Below are 18,756 nucleotides of genomic sequence, written 5' to 3' on the forward strand. Positions count from 1 at the left end.
TATATGTGGGGAAGGGGTGAAGGACATAAAAACAGACAGTATTTCTGCATTTTGTTCAAACTGGTATCATAATGGCAATAGTAGACGTGTGTGTGTGTGTGTGTGTGTGTGTGTTTCCTATCTAATCATTTAAAATGCCATAAAAAGAAACAATTTATGTTTTAAAAAGCCACTATATTGGTCTAGGAAGAGGCCCCCAGGGGTAAAGTGCTTGCTACACCACCCTGAGGACATACATGTGGTCTCAAGTACCAGAAGCCAGGCATGGCAGTGCACATCTCCCCATGCAGGGGCTGGGGACTATGACAGACAGATCGTAGGGACATGTTGGCCAGCTGGTCTAGTAAGCTAAGGCTCAGTGAAAGACCCAATCTCAATAATGATGTAGGAAGCCATAGAGGAAAGCATCTGGTGTTGACCTCTGGCCTCCACACAGCCATGTGCCTACAAGCAGGCTCACACACATGTACACACAGCCAAATTCAACACACCCAGAAAATACATTTAAAAATCTCTAGATAAACCAAAACAGAATGCAAAGTGTTTAATTTTTAACAAAATGGAAGAAGAAAGAAACTAGAGGAAAAAAAGATAAATAATTTTTAAAACACAGAACATACTTAGATTTTAACATCAATGATTACATTAAGTGTTGTCTTAAGCAGTCTAAAAAAATCCATTTAAAGACACAGATTATCAAAATAGATTTTTAGAAATGCCCTACACATATAATACCTGCAAAAGACGCCATGTATAGTGTCAGTATAAGATGCTAAGCAAATGGATTTTAAGTGTTATTCAGATGCTAAGCAAACGTTACTCAGATGCTAAGCAAATGGATTTTAAGTGTTATCAGAGCCTAAGCAAGAGGAAGAAGAGAAAGAAGAAAGGAGAAATAGACAATTCCAAGATTCTTTTTGCAGACCGGATCTTCCTGTGTAGCCCAGGCTACCCTCAAAGTTGCTATCATCCTAGCTCAGGTATCTCCTTCTCAGACATGTGCCACCAGGCCTATCTTAAATACAAGATTATAGTTGGAGATTTCAATATCTTATTCTTGGCAATTTATAGAACAAATGCTCAGAAAAATCATAGAAAAACAAAGATTATGAAGACTCTCAACCAAGTGGATCATCTGTAGAATATTTATTTACCAATATCAGTAAACATTGTTTTCTAGTACCTGTGGGATATGTACCAAGACAGATCCCCCCCACCTCAAGCCACATGGAATGTGTTCTCTTACTACATTGTAATAAAATTTTAAATCAATAGCAAAAATATTTAGTCAAGTGGACATTAAATCATATATTTCTAATCATCCATGAATCAAAGAGAAAGGTTCAAAATATTTAAAGCCCATTGAATTTAATGAAAATGGAAATAAAATATATCAAATTTTGTGGGATATAACTACAGAAGCCCCAGGAGATAGATTTATACCAAATCCTACACTAAAGAAAAGAAAGTATGTCAAGACAATCATCTATAGTCTCATCTCAGAGTTCTAGAAAAAGAGGTTTGGGGAGGTAAAACAGCTGAGTGGCTAAAGCATGACCTGAGGCTGGAACGCTGGAACCCATGGAAAAGTCAGCCAAGCTCGCACATCTGTAATCACAGCACAGTTATGGGAGGCAGAGACAGGAGAAGCACAGAGACTCCTGGGTGAGCCTGTCTGGTGTCACATGGATGAGCACCAAGAAAGACGTCTTAATAGGACAGAAAGTGAGGACCAGCACCCTCGGGGTTGATCCTTGGGGATGATCTCCACCTTCTAAGTCCAGTGAGCAAGGCCAAAGTCAAAGCCAAGTGTCTCTAAATGCCCCTGACGACGACCCCTGATGGTTGACCCTGCAAAGCAAAAAAAGCCCAGATAAAATTAGGGATCAAAGTAAATGCCAAAAAGTAGGAGGAGCAGGCTCATCTCAGTTGCAAAAATAAAAGATTATCCCCTTGCTCAGCAGAAGAAAAAATGAAGATTAAAATTCCATGGGAACTTCATGTCTCATAACCCAACTGCAAAAATCCAGAAGTTTGACAATCAATTTTCTTGGTAAGACTGGGGCAGGGGGTGGGGCAGATGGCACTCTTCAACCCCACTGGTGGGAATGGAAAGGTTGGGGTCCCTTGGGGGAAATTTGGCAATATCAAGGAACATTACATGTTTGTTCATCTTCTAAGTCAGGATCCCATCTAAATCTGAAAAAAGAAAAGTAGTGAATGAGACTAGTCCTTGCACTGGGGGTTTGTTTGCCTGGTTTTGTATTTGTTTTTGTTTCATGGGACAGAACCCTAGTTCCTCCCTAGTGTTTAACCCTCACACTTCCCAGAAGGGCTGTACAGGCTGCTGGCGAAAAACTCTCACCAGCAGTCTCCCTCAGCTGTGCATGCTGTGTGCAGTGATACCAACACTACACAAGGCAAGCCCACGGGTACAATAGTGGAGGACATGCTGGACTCTTGTGTTTCAAAGTTCTATCCAGCTACTGCTGCACAACCAGTTGATCCCCTCTGCACTCTGACCAGCTCTGGTCCCATCTACACTGCTTCTCTCTTGACATATGCTCTGAGAAGTCCTGGCTATGGTCAAGGACCACTTTAACCCTCGGTACACCTGAAAGAACAAGCAGGAACAACCCCTGGAGCTACCTTGGCCAATAGAAGAGCCCAGAGCCAAGGAGCAAGGTCCTCAGCCATATAGAGGTTGGGGTCCTCCTTAGGATCTCAACTCTCAAAGATGTTTTGTAGGCTTGAACCCCCACTGCTCTTCACAATCAACTGTGTAACATTGGTCTTGACAGGCTGAGAAAGAAATTAGGGAAATGACACCATTCACAATAGCCACCAATAATATAAAATACCTTGGGGTGACTCTAAATAAGCAAGTGAAAGATCTGTATGACTAGAACTTTAAGTCTCTGAAGAAAGAAATCAAAGATCTCATAAGATGGAAAGACCTCCTGTGCTCATGGTTGGCAGGATTATATAGTAAATTTTAATATAGTAAAAAATGACCATCTTGCTGAAAGCAATCTACAGATTCAACACAATCCCCACCAAAATTCCAACTCAATTCTTCATAGAATTAGAAAGAGCAATTTGCAAATTCATTTGGAAAAGCAAAAAAAACCCAGGATAGTGAAAACTATTTTCAACAATAAAAAGAACTTCTGGGGGAATCATCATCCCTGACCTCAAGCTGTATTACAGAGGAATCATAATTTAAAAAAAAAAAACTGTATGGTATCAGTACAGAGACAGGCAGGTAGATTAATGAAATAGAATTGAAGACCCAGAAAGGAACCCACACACCTCTGGTCACTTGATCTTTGACAAAAGGGTTAAAATTATCCAAAGGAAAAAAATGACAGCATTTTCAACAAATGGTGCTGGTTCAACTGGAGGTCAGCATGTAGAAGAATGCAAATTGACCCATTCTTATCTCTTTGTACAAAGCTCAAGTCCAAGTGGATCAAAAACCTCCACATAAAACTAGATACACTGAAACTAATAGAAGAGAAAGTGGGGAAGAGCCTCAATCACATAGGCACAGGGGAAATTGCCCTGAACAGAACACCAATGGCTTATGCTCTAAGATCAAGAATCAACAAATGGGACTTCATAAAATTGCAAAGCTTCTGTAAAGCAAAGGACACAGTCAATAGGACAAAATGGCAACCAACAGATTAGGAATAGGTCTTTACCCATCATACATCCAATAGAGGGCTAATAGCTAATATATACAATGAACTCAAGAGGTTAGACTCCAGATCATCAAATAATCCTATTAAAAAATGAGGTACAGAGCTAAACAAAGAATTCTCAACTGAAGAATACCAAATGGCTGAGAAACACCTAAAGAAATGTTTAACATCCTTAGTCACAAGGGAAATGCAAATCAAAACAACTCTGAGATTCCACCTCACACCAATCAGAATGGCTAAGATTAAAAACTCAGGTGACAAGAGATGCTGGCGCGGATGTAGAGAAAGAGGAACACTCCTCCACTGTTGGTGGGAATGCAAACTAGTACAACCTCTCTGCAAATCAGTCTAGAGGTTCCTCAGAAAACTGGAATAGTTCTACCTGAGGATACATCTATACCACTCCTGGGCATACACCCAAAAGATGCTCCAACATATAACAAGGACACATGTTCCACTATGTTCATAGCAGCCTTATTTATAATACCCAGAAGCTGGAAAGAACCCAGATGCCCTTCACCAGAGGAATGGATACAGAAAATGTGGTACATCTACACTATGGAGTACTACTCAGCTATCAAAAACAATGACTAGGGGTTGGGGATTTGGCTCAGTGGTAGAGCGCTTGCCTAGGAAGCGCAAGGTCCTGGGTTCGGTCCCCAGTCCCGGAAAAAAAAAAAGAAAGAAAGAAAGAAAGAAAAAAAAAATGACTACATGAAAATCTTAGGCAAATGGATGGAACTAGAAAATATCATCCTGAGTGAGGTAATGCAGTCACAAAAGAACACACATGGTATGCACTCACTGATAAATGGATTTTAGCCCAAAATCTTGGAATACCTAAGAAAAAATTCATACATCATATGAAGCCCAAGAAGAAGAAAGACCAAAATATGGATGCTTCAGTCCTTCTTAGAAGGGAGAACAATATATTCACTGGAGGAAATACAGGGACAAAGAGTGGAGCAGGGACTGAAGAATAGGTCATCCAGAGACTGCCCCACCAAACACAGTCACTATTGCTGATACCAAGAAGTACTTGCCAACAGGAGCCAGATATGGGTGTCTCCTGAGAAGCTCTGCCAGAGCCCTACTGAATCAGATGAGGATGCTTGCAGCCAACCATTGGACTGAACAAGGGAACCCCAATGGAGGAGTTAGAGAAAGGACCAAAGGAGCTGAAGGGGTTTACAAAACCATAGGAAAAACAACAATGTCAACCAACCAGACCCCACCAGTGTTCCCAGGGACTAAACCATTAACCAATGAGTACACTTAGAGGGACCCATGACTCCAGCCACATAGCAGAGAATGGCATTGTCCAGCATCAATAGGGGGAAAAGTCCTTGGTCCTGTGAAGGCTCATTTCCCCAGTGTAGGGTAATGCCAGGGCTTTGAGGTGGGAGTTCGTGGGTAGGAGTGGAAGCATCCTCATAGAAGCAGGGGGAAGGCGAAGGGGTATGGATGAGGGGGAGAAGGAAATAACATTTGAAATGTAAATACATAAAATATCCAAGAAAATTAAAATTTAAAAAAAGCAAAGCAAAGTAATACTTTTTTCAAAGTTTAAAAAAAAAAAATAATTGGTCTTTATGTTGGTCTTCCATTTCTCATTTCCATGGGTCTCATCATTGCTCCTAGTGGCCACTCCTGGCATGAATTACTAGTGCCTGTATTAGACTGCCTTGTGACAAAATACCAATTATGGCAGGGATAGACTACAGAAACAGAGTCTAAATGATCACCCCTAGAGGAAAGAGAATCAGGTGGAGAGAGCAGAAATAGAAATGACATTTTGCAAATAGCATTCACATTTTAGCCTTGGCTTTTGATATGGTTAAGTATTTCACATCATCATAAAACAAAAACCAAACTTCAAAGGGCAATCCCTAAAATTGAAAGTCAAGTGGCATGAACACCCCTATCCACGTTTAATTTTGGATGAGTGAACTATTCCAAATGACTTAGACATACTTTTTAATTAAAAATAAAGAGAAATCTGAAGCTGTATTGGGCTGTCACATTGCTACAGGGGACTGCCACTGCAATTCCGAGACTACTTTGTGCATAACATGGGATGAAGCTATAATTGTCCTGATGTCATCCGGAGCTTGTGTTCTCAACATGGTAAAAAGAGACATAGACCCAGTCACGTGTTGCTAACAACGGGATCCTTGCTGAGAGAAGCGTCATCGGTCAACTTCATCACTGCAATCAGCATACACTCTGCTTGCAAAAGCAAGGTGGCTCGGTTCTACCCATGAGGGGGAACATGGGTCTTGGTCTTTCTATAATCAGGTCACCTCACCTCACTTAATATTACACTTTCCAGTCCACCCATTTACCTGCAAATTTCACGATTTCGTTTTTCTTTCTTCATCATGCTCGCCCACCTCATGATCCATTCATCTGTTGACGGGTATCCAGGCTGCTTCCATATCCTTGCCATGGTGAACAGAGCAGCAGCCATAGACATCCAAGTGTTCTTGTGGTAGGAGTTGAAGTCTTTGGGGCGTACTTAGGAGTAGAACAGTGGTGTAAATGTGGGTAAACCCTAAAAAGCTAGCAAAGAAACCATGATATAAAAAATTAGGTATTGAGAAAGGATGGGGGTGCAAAATGTCATAGGGGCCATGATATCATAGGAAGGGAGCCATGATATAGGATGAGAGACTTGGTACTGGTAGCACTGAGATGGAGAAGGAGAGGAAAGGATAATCTACTAAGACATTTTGTTTGTCCAATATAGAAGGGGAGGGGGAGGGGTTATGGGGGTGTTGGTCCGGAAACCGGGAAAGGGAATAACAATTGAAATGTAAATAAAAAATACCTAAGTTAATAACGATGGAGAAAAAAATATCAAAGAGACTTCACATAAATAATCTCACATTGGACTGCAAGGCTTTAGGGAACTGAGAAGCTAAATGCAAACCAAAAACAGTGCAAGTAACTACAAAGATTACGGAAGAAATAAATAAAAGACTAAAAAATGATATGCAAAATGATTCAAAGAGTTATTTTTTTAAAACATATAGATTGAGAAAGCTATAGCCATGTTAATGAAAATAAAAGGAGAAAATACAAGTTAATTAAATGAGTGAAGATATAGTTGTTAAAACAGACACCACTGAAATATAGATTATTAGAGAATAGTGTTAGGAAATTTTCAAGTTCCCTTTTTAAAATACAGTTTCTTTAAATGTAAATAAAGAAAATATTCAATAAAAAAAGAAATTTTGCTTGTTAAAGTTATAATGATTTTTAATATCTTGTATCCTTATGAAATACCATTGTTAATGTAGATACCAAGACTTTCTACCACATATGAGGGTATAAAAATGATGGTTTACAGGACCTGAGGAGTAAAGGAAGGAAAGAAAAGAAAAACCCATAATCGCAATGTTCAGTCTTGATTGTCAACATGATAGGACTTAGAATCACACCTGGGAGCATGTCTCTGAGGCTGCGTGCAGAAAGGTTAAACTGAGGAGCAAAGAGGCCCCACCCCAAACCTGAGTGACAGCATTCAGTGTCTGGGGCCCCAGACTGAATACAAAGAGAGAAAAGCAACTGAGCACCAGCATTCATCTTGCTGCTTCCTGATGCAAGGCAATGTGGCCAGCTGCCTCAACTCCCCACCCCACCCCCACACGTGCACCAACTCCCATCCCCACCCCACCCCTGCCCCACCCCCATCTCACCCCTGCCCCACCCCCCCCATGCCTTGCATCCTTTGGTGAAGTGCACGCTCAGACTGCAAGTGGAAATATGCCCCTCCTTCCCTAAGTTGCTTTTGTAAGGTATTTTATATGGCAATAAGAAAAGTAACTACTACAATAGCCTATTTAATGCAGGTACATCTGTATCTTCTTGTTCCACCATTAGTCCATGAATCAATTAATCAAATTTCTAAAGTAACGCCTAGCCTCTGACCTACAATAGGCCTTCGCGATGTATCTAAGAATATAGAAGTATATACATGTATGCATGTAACAACATTTAATGAAAAAAAAGAAGCCATGAATTCAAAATGGAGCAAGAAGGGATATTTGGGGAGGTTTGGTGGAAGGAAATGGAACAGGGAAATGATGTGATTATAATATGATCTCAAAAAATTAAAGAATTTTTTAAAAGTAGGCCACTGCAATGGCCAGTGGGAAAGATCAGCAGAGATGGGCACTTGCTGCCAAGCCTGAAACCCTGCATTTGGTCCCCAGGACCCACACTGTGGAAGGACAGCACTAACTTCCACACGCACGGTCATGTGTGCCTGCCCACACACGCAAGTAAGCAAGTATAATTTATGAAATTAAAAGTATGCCATTGTTAGAACTAAGTTATTCATGCCGTATGTTGTTTCTCTCTTTTTTTAAGAATAAAAGATTAAAAAAGTAGCTGAATAATTTATATTAGGAAATATGATAATGTAAGTAGAAATGAAAGGCACTAAAAAAAGAAAAGAATCTTTTAGAAGAGTCGACACGCTGAGCAGCACAAACAGCAGAGAGACTTCAAAGCCAGATGTGAGCCCAGACCCCGCCTATGTCTACTCAAGGATACCCTCACAAAGTTTTCGCCCTCGGACCAGAACGGAAAGTGCACTTAGATGGCTACCATGCGATGGTGCTCTCCCCTTGGTAATGCTGATGAGTAACCATTTCTATCTCCACCTCATTGGGTAAGTGCTGAAGCCTCAGGCAGTCAGGTGATGCTGCCACCTAACAAACATCAAGGGACAAGCCTGGGAACTCAAAGTCCCTCTGACTTCAAAAGTCATGTTCTTTCTTCACTCAGATCCTTGCTGCTATTATGCCAAGCACACATACAATTCTCTCCTTCCCTTCTTCCTATTTACATAGGCAACCTCCAACTCCCCTCTCCTTCCCTGTGCCCGCACGCTCCCAGCCCTTCTCCCGTCAGCATGGCCTGGCTTCAAACCTTTGCATGGTTCTTCTGACTTCCTTCCAGTTTGCCCGAATCCCCTTAAACATGGAAGACACAGAGGTGGACATTGATTTTCAGGTCTGGTTGATGGACTGACCAAAGCTAAGCCAGGGGGATTATCTGCGCCTGTGATCTGTCATCAGAGCTGTTGGGAGCACAACTTAGGATGGGTCCTTTACTTCCTCTCACAGCCCAGACACAGAGCGGGCTCACAATGAATGTTTCCTCAGATGGAACTCCCATAGCTTCAGACCCCACTAAGCAAGCTGCCCTGATCCTACACTTGAGCAGCTGTGTACTCTTAGGAACCCCAATTCAGAATTGCTCCACCGTTGTACCATCTAGCGATAACAAGTATGAGTTGTTGGGAAGCACTGAACAAGGCACTGCTGAGCTCGGCCCAGGCAGCTCTGGACATTCTCACATTCTCCTGGAGACATGATACCCGCGGCACTCTCCTCCCAACAGAGGCTAAGGCCTGCATCTGTTGCAGCAGCAAAGACCCTGGGTCACCAGGGCTCTGGAGTCCTGGCTCTTCGGTGACTGGCTGCGCTGAACAGTGTTGTTTTGTTAGTGAATGATCAGCTGCCAAGAACATTTCAAGGGGTGATTTACTGTTTCTCTGAGGGTTGTTTACACTAGAGCTTTCTGCTCCCCTCAGAGCCTTTCCTGAAATCCCTGTCACAATCTGTGATCTGAGAGGAGCCGGCTTGCCTCAAGGAAAAAACTCATTTCTGTCCTCACCCAGGAAAACTGTCGTGTTTTCTCACTTGTCTGAGACATGCTCCCTAGGCAGGATGCGGAACTGAAACACAGGGTGCTATTAGCTGCCCCAGGCCTGACACTGCTCACAGAGGTTATCTACCCTTTGGGGCATGATCCTATGTTGCCCTGACAAGCCAAGAGAGCCTGCTTAAAGCTCGTCAATAAAGTATTCTGCGTGTACTCTCAGAAGAGCACATATAATCCTGGCCCTTTCTAGTTAATCAAACCAAAGCTTACATTTTAGTTAAAATGGCTTGTGACTTGGTTTAATGGAAACGGTGGCCATGTAGTGTTGTGACAAGAGCTTTAAACCTAGAGCCAAATAATTCCAGTCAGGGTTCTCCCGACAGCCATCTGAGTAACCTTGGGCTGGAAGTTATACTGTCAGGGACTCCATTGCTTCATATGCTATGGTTACAGAAGTAACGTGTGGACGTTCTAGAGACCCGTCAGATTATAGCACCACATACTATTACGGGAACTGAGTGTGGTCGCACACATCTGAATCACAGCACCAAGGCTGAAGTAGAAGTTCAAGGCCAACCTAGGATACATTTCGAATTCTAGACCAGCCTGGACTACATGGTGCCCACAGGGAATGGCACTATTAGGAGGTGTGGCCTTGTTGGACTAGATGTGGCCTTATTGAAGGAAGTATGTCACTGTGGGGATGGGCTTTGAGGTTTCCTATGCCTAAGCTCCACCCAGTGTGGAATCAGATTCACTTCCTGGTTGCCTGGGGAAGATAGTCTAATCCTGGCTGCCTTCAGACCAAGATAGAGAATCCGCAAGCCCCTCCTCCAGCACCGTGTCTGCCTGCACACTGCCATGCTTCCCGCCATGATAATAATAGACTGAACCTCTGAAACTGCAAGCCAGCCCCAATTAAATGTTGTCCTTTATAAGAGTTACCTTAGTCATGGTGTCTGTTCACAGCAATGAAACCCTAAGACGGGGTGGGGGGAGGAGGGATGAAAATGAAAAATTCATAATATACATGTATGAGACTATCAGATGGAGAGTCTGGAATGGTGCCTGACGCACAGTAACATTGTTGCCATTCTTGTCTTGTACTAACGGCCAGCTAGAGCCTGGCCTTAACTATCACTATTAAAAGGAACAGCTTTGTACTGTCAACTACTCCTCTGACAGAGCTCCTCCCCGTTTGAGACTGCTCTGCCAGAACAGGGAAAGTACTTGTAGCCCCTGAGAGCTCGGAATGGAGAGAGCATTGGATCTGGCATGGAACTTTTGAACCTGCTTAGTTTCCATGATACCTAATGCTGCCTTACATGTGGGTCCAGGAAAGCTCTCCTTCTCACACTGCCCATATCCCAGGTTCTTTCTCAAGGGTCGGGTAGGCCTAGACAGGCTCTGACACTCAGAGATGTTTCACAGGACGCCCTTCTGGGTACCAACTCTGAGGCAGAGTGATGCCTCTGGGCTGGGGTCTCTCCTTGCTCCCCCTCCAGTGGGTTCTCTGAAGGAAAGTTAAGGGATTTTCTTCCCTTTCTGTCAGAGGCTGTGAAGATGCTGGTGGGAAGGCTGAGGAGGCACCATGCTTCTGGAGCTGCTGAAGGAATGGATTCAGGATGCTGAGGGAAGACCTGAAGTCACAGGACCTTTTCTCAAGGCCCAGCCCTGCATAGGGAAAGAATGGGAAAACAAATCCAGCTCCAGGATGTCTGGCAGCCTCTCCTGGACTCCACAGGTACCTGCATGCATGCGTGCGTGTGCGTGTGTGCACGCGTACACACACACACACACACACACACACACACACACACACACATACATACACAGAGAGAGATAATAGATAGATAGATAGATAGATAGATAGATAGATAGATAGATAGATAGATAGATAGATAGATAGATATAGACAGACAGATAGATGATGATGATAGACACAGATAGATATATAGATAAAATGACTTTTTTAAAAAAATTAGTCAGCAAGAGTGCTTATTTTCTCTGACTAATATCTTAATCTTTTAAGAAGTAAGATTGTAAAGACTGATCTTTATTAGAGAAAGGACTAATACAAGAGTCTGTGGCTTAACAGCAAAATATCACTTCCTGGCACTAAAGTAGAGGCTAGTGGAATCCCTACCCAGCCATTAGCAGCCTCAGGCTCCCAGTGGAGAACATCTTATGCACAGTGCAGTACATCTGGGCTTCCTGCAGGCAGCTCACGCCCTGAGACAAAGGGGGCAGAGTAGTGCACACCCAGTCCCTTGTCCTAGACACACCAGGCAAGACAGAAGCTGGGAAGGTTACACTCACTTGTCCTCCACATGGAAGGAAACACCGTAAGTGCAGAAGAAATGTTCCCTCCAGCAGCCTCCCAACAAATACTGCCCATCGCTGCCCACATAGCTCCTGGGCCTTTCCCTGTGACTCTTGTCTACATCAAAGACTCATCTTCAACTGAAGTGTCCTGACATGTTCTCCAGCTTGAGTGCCTGAGAGTGTAGGGACTCTGGTTGTGCCATCTGCAGGCTCTGTGACTTTGCACAAGTCAGCCCACTTCTTGCCTCGCCACCCTGTTCTGCAACCAAAGTTGGAGAACAATACTGGAGTTGCAAGGTTGATGGCAATCTGTGCTGCCCACATTTAGCAAAGGCCCAATTATGGAAGGGAACAGAATGGACTGCCTCCATTGAGGATTGGAGTAAGTGGGAATATATATATATTTACTGTGGTGCCATGGTACATGCATGGAAGTCAGAGGAGAGCTTGTGTGAGTCATTTCTTGCCTTCTTCCATGTTGGGGATTCAGTTCAACCCATTGGGATCACAGTGAGTAAGTTCCTTTACCTGCTGGACTCCGATGCCAGCCCTAAAATAGACTTTTAAAGGAATGCCCTCCCTGGTCTCTTAACTTGAGCCTGGCTCCCAGGATTAACTTGCCCTGGCATCTGTCTGCTCTCCCCCAACTCTATAGCCTTCTCCAAATGACCCTGGGTCCCAAGATGGGATAGCTTAGAACCCATTTCCCCTCCAAACTTGAGGAAAGCAGTGGGGAAGTTTCTAGTAGAAACAGCTGTACCGACAGCACATTCCTCTGAATGCCCGCAGTCTGAAGTCTATTACCAGAAGCCCTTGTCCCACCCAGCCTAGCCATGATCCAGGCCTGGAGTATCTCTCCCAGACCACACACCCAACTCCTCCCTCCAGACTCAGCAGACCGCCAGGCCTGAAAGGAGGGTGGGCACCCTTGGAGCCCTCCAACCCCAATCACCAAGCAGGAAACTTGCCTTTTACTGTGGCTCTGAGGGTTATAAACAAGCAGGCCTGGCAGGGGTCATTCCTGAGACGCTCGCTTGTTGGTTTTAAAGGCCCCTTGGCAGCAAAGAAATTCAAAGCCACTAACTCCATAGTATATTAAAGGGGAATAAATCCCTCTGAATTGTCCTCAGGTGAGAACTGGCAAATACCTCTTGCTTTCTGTTGCAGGACCCAAGGCTGACCCCTTGTGGTCCCCAGGACTGACTGAATCCAGCCTTTACTAAGTCCATGGAGTCTCGATCTCAGTTAATATCTCCCCTCCCCCGCTCTCTTTCTCTCTTATGTCCCCCTCTCCCCTTATTCCTTGATGGGCTACCAGAATGAGATCCTTTTTACCTTAGTTCCAATCAAAGAAGTAAAATGTGATTGATCAAACAGGAAAAGATATCAGAGACCAAAAGTGCCATAAAACAGACTTCCCCAAACGTGAAAATTGGGACTCTGGAGTCCCAAGCACTTGGCCTATAATTCTATAATCCTTTAGAGTACCCAAAGCAGGTTTAAAACTAGACTTTTCCTCCAACCTCCTCAGCTTCATTTCTGTTTCCTGCTCCTGTTCTTCATGCCCCAATGATGCTAACATGTAACACTGGGGCCCCTCCAAGCCCCAGCAGGCCACAGTTTTCAGGCCTTTGTGCCCTGCCCATGCTTCAAGGTCTATCCTTGAAGGCTAATCTCAATGACTCCTCTCCCTAAAGCCATCACTAATCCCCAGTGAGAGAGCATCACTAGCTGGGCTTCGAGCAAGCTCTTGCGTTTTCTCACCTGGCATCAGAGAGCATGTGTACCCACCGTATTCCCTGTCAGCTTCTGAGGTCCTTAGGGCTTGGGAACTTCACTGTCACTCCCTGTGCAGTGCATGCCCATCTCTAGCTACCTAGCCAGAGAGTTAATGAGTGATCCTATTGACGCAGTACATAGGAAGGCCTTCTCTTCTCTGGGTACCAAAGAAAAGAACGAAGTGATGTCCTGAGTTCCTGGGGAGGAAGATGGAGTTGAAAGGGCAGCTGCAAAGCAAAAATGACTATCTCAAGTTCATAGCACATCCCAATTGCACAGTATACCAAACCCATGGTCTATGCTCCTAAGTGTATCTCATTCACAGTACACCCTAAGCCCACAGAACGCCCCAAGTTCAAGAATACCATAAACCCATAATGCATCTCAAGTTCATAGTCTATCCCTTGCTCACAAGCAATGACACATCCTGCTTGGGTCTCACTATGTAGCCGTGACTAGCCTGGGCTCTATGTACAGGCTAGCCTCGAACCCATAGAGATCTGCCTACCTCTGTCTCCCGAGTGTCGGGATTAAAGGTTTAAGTGACCACAGCTACAGGTTTTAGGTTTGTTGTGTTGTGGTTTTAGGCCAGGCCTCATTCTATAGCCCACAGACCTGGAACTCTATGAGTCCTTCCCGGTCAGCCTCCCAAATGCTGGGATTATAATCGTGAGTCACCCACCCTGTATATACCTATGAAATACTCAAGAATAAAGAAAAATTACACATTAAAGTATATTGTAGAAAGATTGTGGGGAGTAAATTTTTTAAAGTAGATCTCCTTATAAATATTTTAATTGTTTTATAAAGTTGGTTGGGGGCTGCAGAGATGGCTCAGTGGTTAAGAGCACGTACTGCTCTTGCAGAGGACCAAGGTTTGGATCCCAGCACTCATAAGGGGTGGCTCACAATTGCTTGTTTCTAAAGATCCAGGGAATCCAGCACCCGCCTTCTTTTGGCCTACATGGGCACCTGCACATACATGGAACATGTGACCTGCTGCAGGCACACACACACACACACACACCAAAATAAATACTTTAAAAATAAAATGTATTAACATTTAATATGCAGATTCAATGCTCTGAAGTAAAACCACTCCATATCTTCATTTACAACAATAAGGCTTTCCCAGCTATTGATGTTATCTTAGCAATATTTATCAAAACATAATTGGCATAGAAAAAGGATCTTGTTTTGTCTCTTATTAAATGAGGCATTTAAAACCTGGAGAAACAGCTGCACAGTGTAGAAGGAATTTCATCTCAGTACTCAGGAGGCAGGGGCAGGGTGACCTCTGTACATTCAAGGCTAGCCTGGTCTACTTAATGAGTTCCAGGATAGCCAGAGCTACACACTGAAACTCTGCCTCAGAAAGTCTTGATCCAGGAGATAAATAAATAAACTACAAAGACAGTTGGTGAAATTCGGTCTGGACTATGTACAGATGACAGCGTTTTGTCAGCGTTCAGCTTCCTTGGCTTTGATACTTGTACTGCTGTTGTGTGACAAATGTTCCTTCTCCTATAACATGTACTGACATGTTTAGAAATCAGGGGAGATGGTGCAAAAATAGATTGTTTATACTTAAAGGAAAGAGAACTTACAATAATGCAAACAATGAGATGCAGGTTGATGTCTATATACAGGTAAGGGCTGACACAAGTTAGATCAAAGCCCATGATTGGACAATGAAAAATAAGGCAGGGACAAAGTTTTGTAAAGGTGAAGGAGAAAAAAAGAAAAAAGAAAAACCAAGACGGAGGCAGAGAAGGACAACCCAGATCTGTGTGGCCTTAAATGGCCATAGGTAGTTATGAATATTTCTTAAGGGATAGATTTCTATAGGTCAATTTATCTTATCTAGGTGGGCGGATTATATCTTTATCAACTGGTTGTGAGTTTATTGTGTGGACAAATTATGGATTGAGATTTAACATATAAATCTGATTGCTAAATTACAGCTTATTGAGTCTCGATTTTAACGGATTGCTGGGAGTTTATACTATAATGACCAGGGGGCAGTTGCTGGGCAGGCAGAGTCCACGGCAGGGAGCTGCAATAGGCCAACTGCTGGACCTCTAGTGTCCTGAATTTACCAGGTAGCTGGGACCACAGAGTTCCCGGCTGGCAGAGAGACAGCCAGGAGAGGGCAGCTAGCAATGGGGGCTGAGAGACTGTCGGGGCTAGAGGATAGCTAGAGGTAACGTGGAGTGGGGCCACAGCGGAACCGGCCACCGTAGAGATGAAGGTACCCTGCAGATGCCATGTGGCCCTACGGTGCCAGCACTAGCATGGGATAAAAGATGCCATTTTTTAATAATTACTGCAATGAGAGCATTTGGTGTTTCTGGGTGAAGAGTATAAAGGAGGGGATTGGGGGCATTAGTATTCTAATTTTTTTTGTTGTTGTTCATTCAAAATGAATTCTCCCTAAGACTGGGGAGTTGGCTCAGTTGGTAAAGCACTTGCTGTAAAATATGAGAACCTGCCTTTTGATCTTCAGCATTCATGAAGAAGAGCTGGGCTGGGTGGTTAGCACATGACGGCCACTCCAAGGCTGGGAGCTGAGGATGGGGTGGAGAGAAGAGGATCCAGCCGATCTAGTCAATCAGTAGAGCCTCGGGACTCTCAAGTAAAGGGGGAGAGCAAGAGAAGATGCACCGTAATGTCCACCTGTGGTCTACACACACACACACACACACACACACACACACACACACCAAGAAAAATTTATTTAGCCTATGCTTACTTTCTCAACGTCTCTTCATTACAGTGCTTGAAGTTTTAGCTAGAGCTACATGAGACAACAACAGGAGATCAAGGAGCTACAAATTGGAAAGGAAGAAGTCAAAGTATTGCTATTCACAGATGATATGATATATACATAAGCAATCTCCAAAATTCTACCAGGGAACCCCTACTCTTGATAAACACCTCCAGTAAATTGGCTGGGTACAAGATTAACTTAAACAAAACAATATTTCCCCCCTATGTACAAATGACAAATGGGCTAAGAAAGGCACCAGGGAAACACCTTCACATTAGCCACAAATAATATAAAGCATGGGGTAACTCTAACCAAACAAGTGAAAGACGCACATGACAATAACTTCAGGTCTTTGAATAAGGAAATTGAAGAAGATATCAGAAGATGGAAAGATCCCTATGATAATAGATCAGTAGGATTAACATAGCAAAAATGGCCATTCTACCAAAAGCCATCTACAGATTCAGTGCAATCCCCATCAAAATTCCAACACATTTTTTATTCTTCTTTCATATATACATCCTGAACATATTTCCTCCTTCCTTCCTCCCAGTCCCTACTCCCATCTCCCCTCTCTCCCAGATCCACTCCTCCTCCATTTCTCTTCTGAAAAGGGCAGGCCTCACAGAAATATCAACCAAACATAGCATATCAAGTTACAATAAGACTAGGCACCTCCCTTCATATTTAGGCAGGACAAAGCAACCCTATAGGAGGAAAGGGGACCTAAAAGCTGGCAAAAGGGTCCCTGCTCCCACTGTTAAGCATCCCACAAGAACACAATCATTAAACATGCAGAGGACCTAGGTCAGTTCCTTGATTGTCAGTTCAGTCTCTGTGAGCCCCTAAGAGCCCAGGTTAGTTGACTCTGTGGGTTTTCTTGTGGTATCTTTGACCCTTCTGTCTCCTACAATCCTTCCCCGCCCCCCTCTTCTGCAGGGGAATCTGAACTCTGCCTAATGTCTGGCCCTGAGTCTCTGCATCTGCTCCCATCAGTTGCTTGATGAAGTCTCTCTGATGACGATTATGCTAGGCTCCTGTCTATGAGTGTAGGAGAATATCATTAGGAATAATCTCATTGCCCTTTTTCCTGCCAGTTGTGTTTGGCTCTACCCCAGCTTTCTGAGTCAGACTCTGGTTCCTGGCTCCAGGAAGTGTCAGGTGTGCGCTCCCTCTCATGGGTCTCAAGGTGAACCACTCATTGGTTGGCTACTCCCACAAGTTCTGTGACACCTTTATCACAACACATCTTGCAAGTAGGACCAATTGTAGGTGGAAGGCTTTATGGCAGGGTTGGTGTCCCAGTCCCTCCACTGGAAGCCTTTTCTGGTTACAGAAGATGGATGGTTCAGGTTCTGTATGCCCTATTACTAGGAGTCTTTGTTTAAGGTCACCCTCATAGATTCCAGGGAGTTTCTATTGCACAAGGTTTCTTTCTACCTTGCTTCCTAAATGGTACCCAATTCCAGTTGTCTCAGTACTTCCCAACCTCATTCTTTGAGCTCCTACCTAATCCTTCCTGTTCCCATTCCCACCTGCCCCCAGTCCACCCATAAAATCTATTTCTCCCCTGCAGGGAGATCCATGCATCCCTCCTTGAACTCTCCTTGCTATTTAGCCTCTCTGGGTGTACGAATTGTAACATAATTATCCTTTATGGCTAATATCCACTTATAAGTGAGGGCATGCCATGTTTATCTTTCTCTGGTTAGTTACCTCACTCAGGATGAGTTTTTTTCTCATTTTATTCATTTGTCTACAAATTTCGTCATGTCATTTTTCTAACAGTTAAGTAATATTCCATTGTGTAAATGTACCACGTTTTCTTTATCCATTCTTTGGCTGAGGGACATCTATGTTGTTTCCAGTTTCTGGGTATTATGAATAAAGCTGCTATGAACATGGTTGAGCAAGTGTTCTTGGGGTAGGGTAGAGCATCCTTCGGGTGTATACCTGGGTGATATAGCTAGTTCTTGAGGTAGATTGACTCCCAATTTTCTGAGAAACCACCATATTGATTTTCAAACTGTCTGTCCTCTTGCTCCACATCCTCACCAGTATGAGCTGACACTTGTATTTTTAATCTTAGCCACTCTGACAAGGGTAAGGTAGAATCTCAAAGTCATTTTGATTTGCATCCCCTAATGGCTAAGAATGTTGAACATTTCTTTAAGTACTCCTTGACCATTTGAAATTCTTCTGTTGCGAATTCTCTGTTTATATCTGTACCCTATTTTTAATTGGATTATTTGATAAATTGGATTAACTGGATTATTTATGTCTAGTTTCTTGGATTCTTTATATATTTTGGATATTAGCCCTCTGTCAGACGTGGAGGATGTTGAGGAAGCTCTTTTCCCATTCTCTGAGCTGCCATTTTGTCCTATTTACAGTGTTCTTCTCCTTACAGAAGCTTTTCAGTTTCTCGGGGTCTCATTTATTAGTTGCTGATTTTAGTGTCTCCACTACAGGAGCTCTGTTCAGGAAGTTGTCTCCTATGAC

At 43.4% G+C, this 18,756-nt stretch overlaps 1 long non-coding RNA gene across 1 annotated transcript; it reads right to left on the reverse strand.

Annotated features, from left to right (window-relative positions):
* Positions 1-1,131: 1,131 nt before the first annotated feature.
* Positions 1,132-6,749, reverse strand: LOC116893941. The gene is made up of 2 exons (XR_004387015.1): positions 6,050-6,749; positions 1,132-1,851 (listed from the first exon to the last, which is right to left on the reverse strand). It is a non-coding gene; the product is annotated as an uncharacterized LOC116893941 (long non-coding RNA).
* Between the last annotated feature and the right edge of the window lie 12,007 nt (positions 6,750-18,756).

This window comes from Rattus rattus, chromosome 2 (genome assembly GCF_011064425.1).
Source record: "Rattus rattus isolate New Zealand chromosome 2, Rrattus_CSIRO_v1, whole genome shotgun sequence".
Classification (NCBI taxonomy): Eukaryota; Metazoa; Chordata; class Mammalia; order Rodentia; family Muridae; genus Rattus; species Rattus rattus.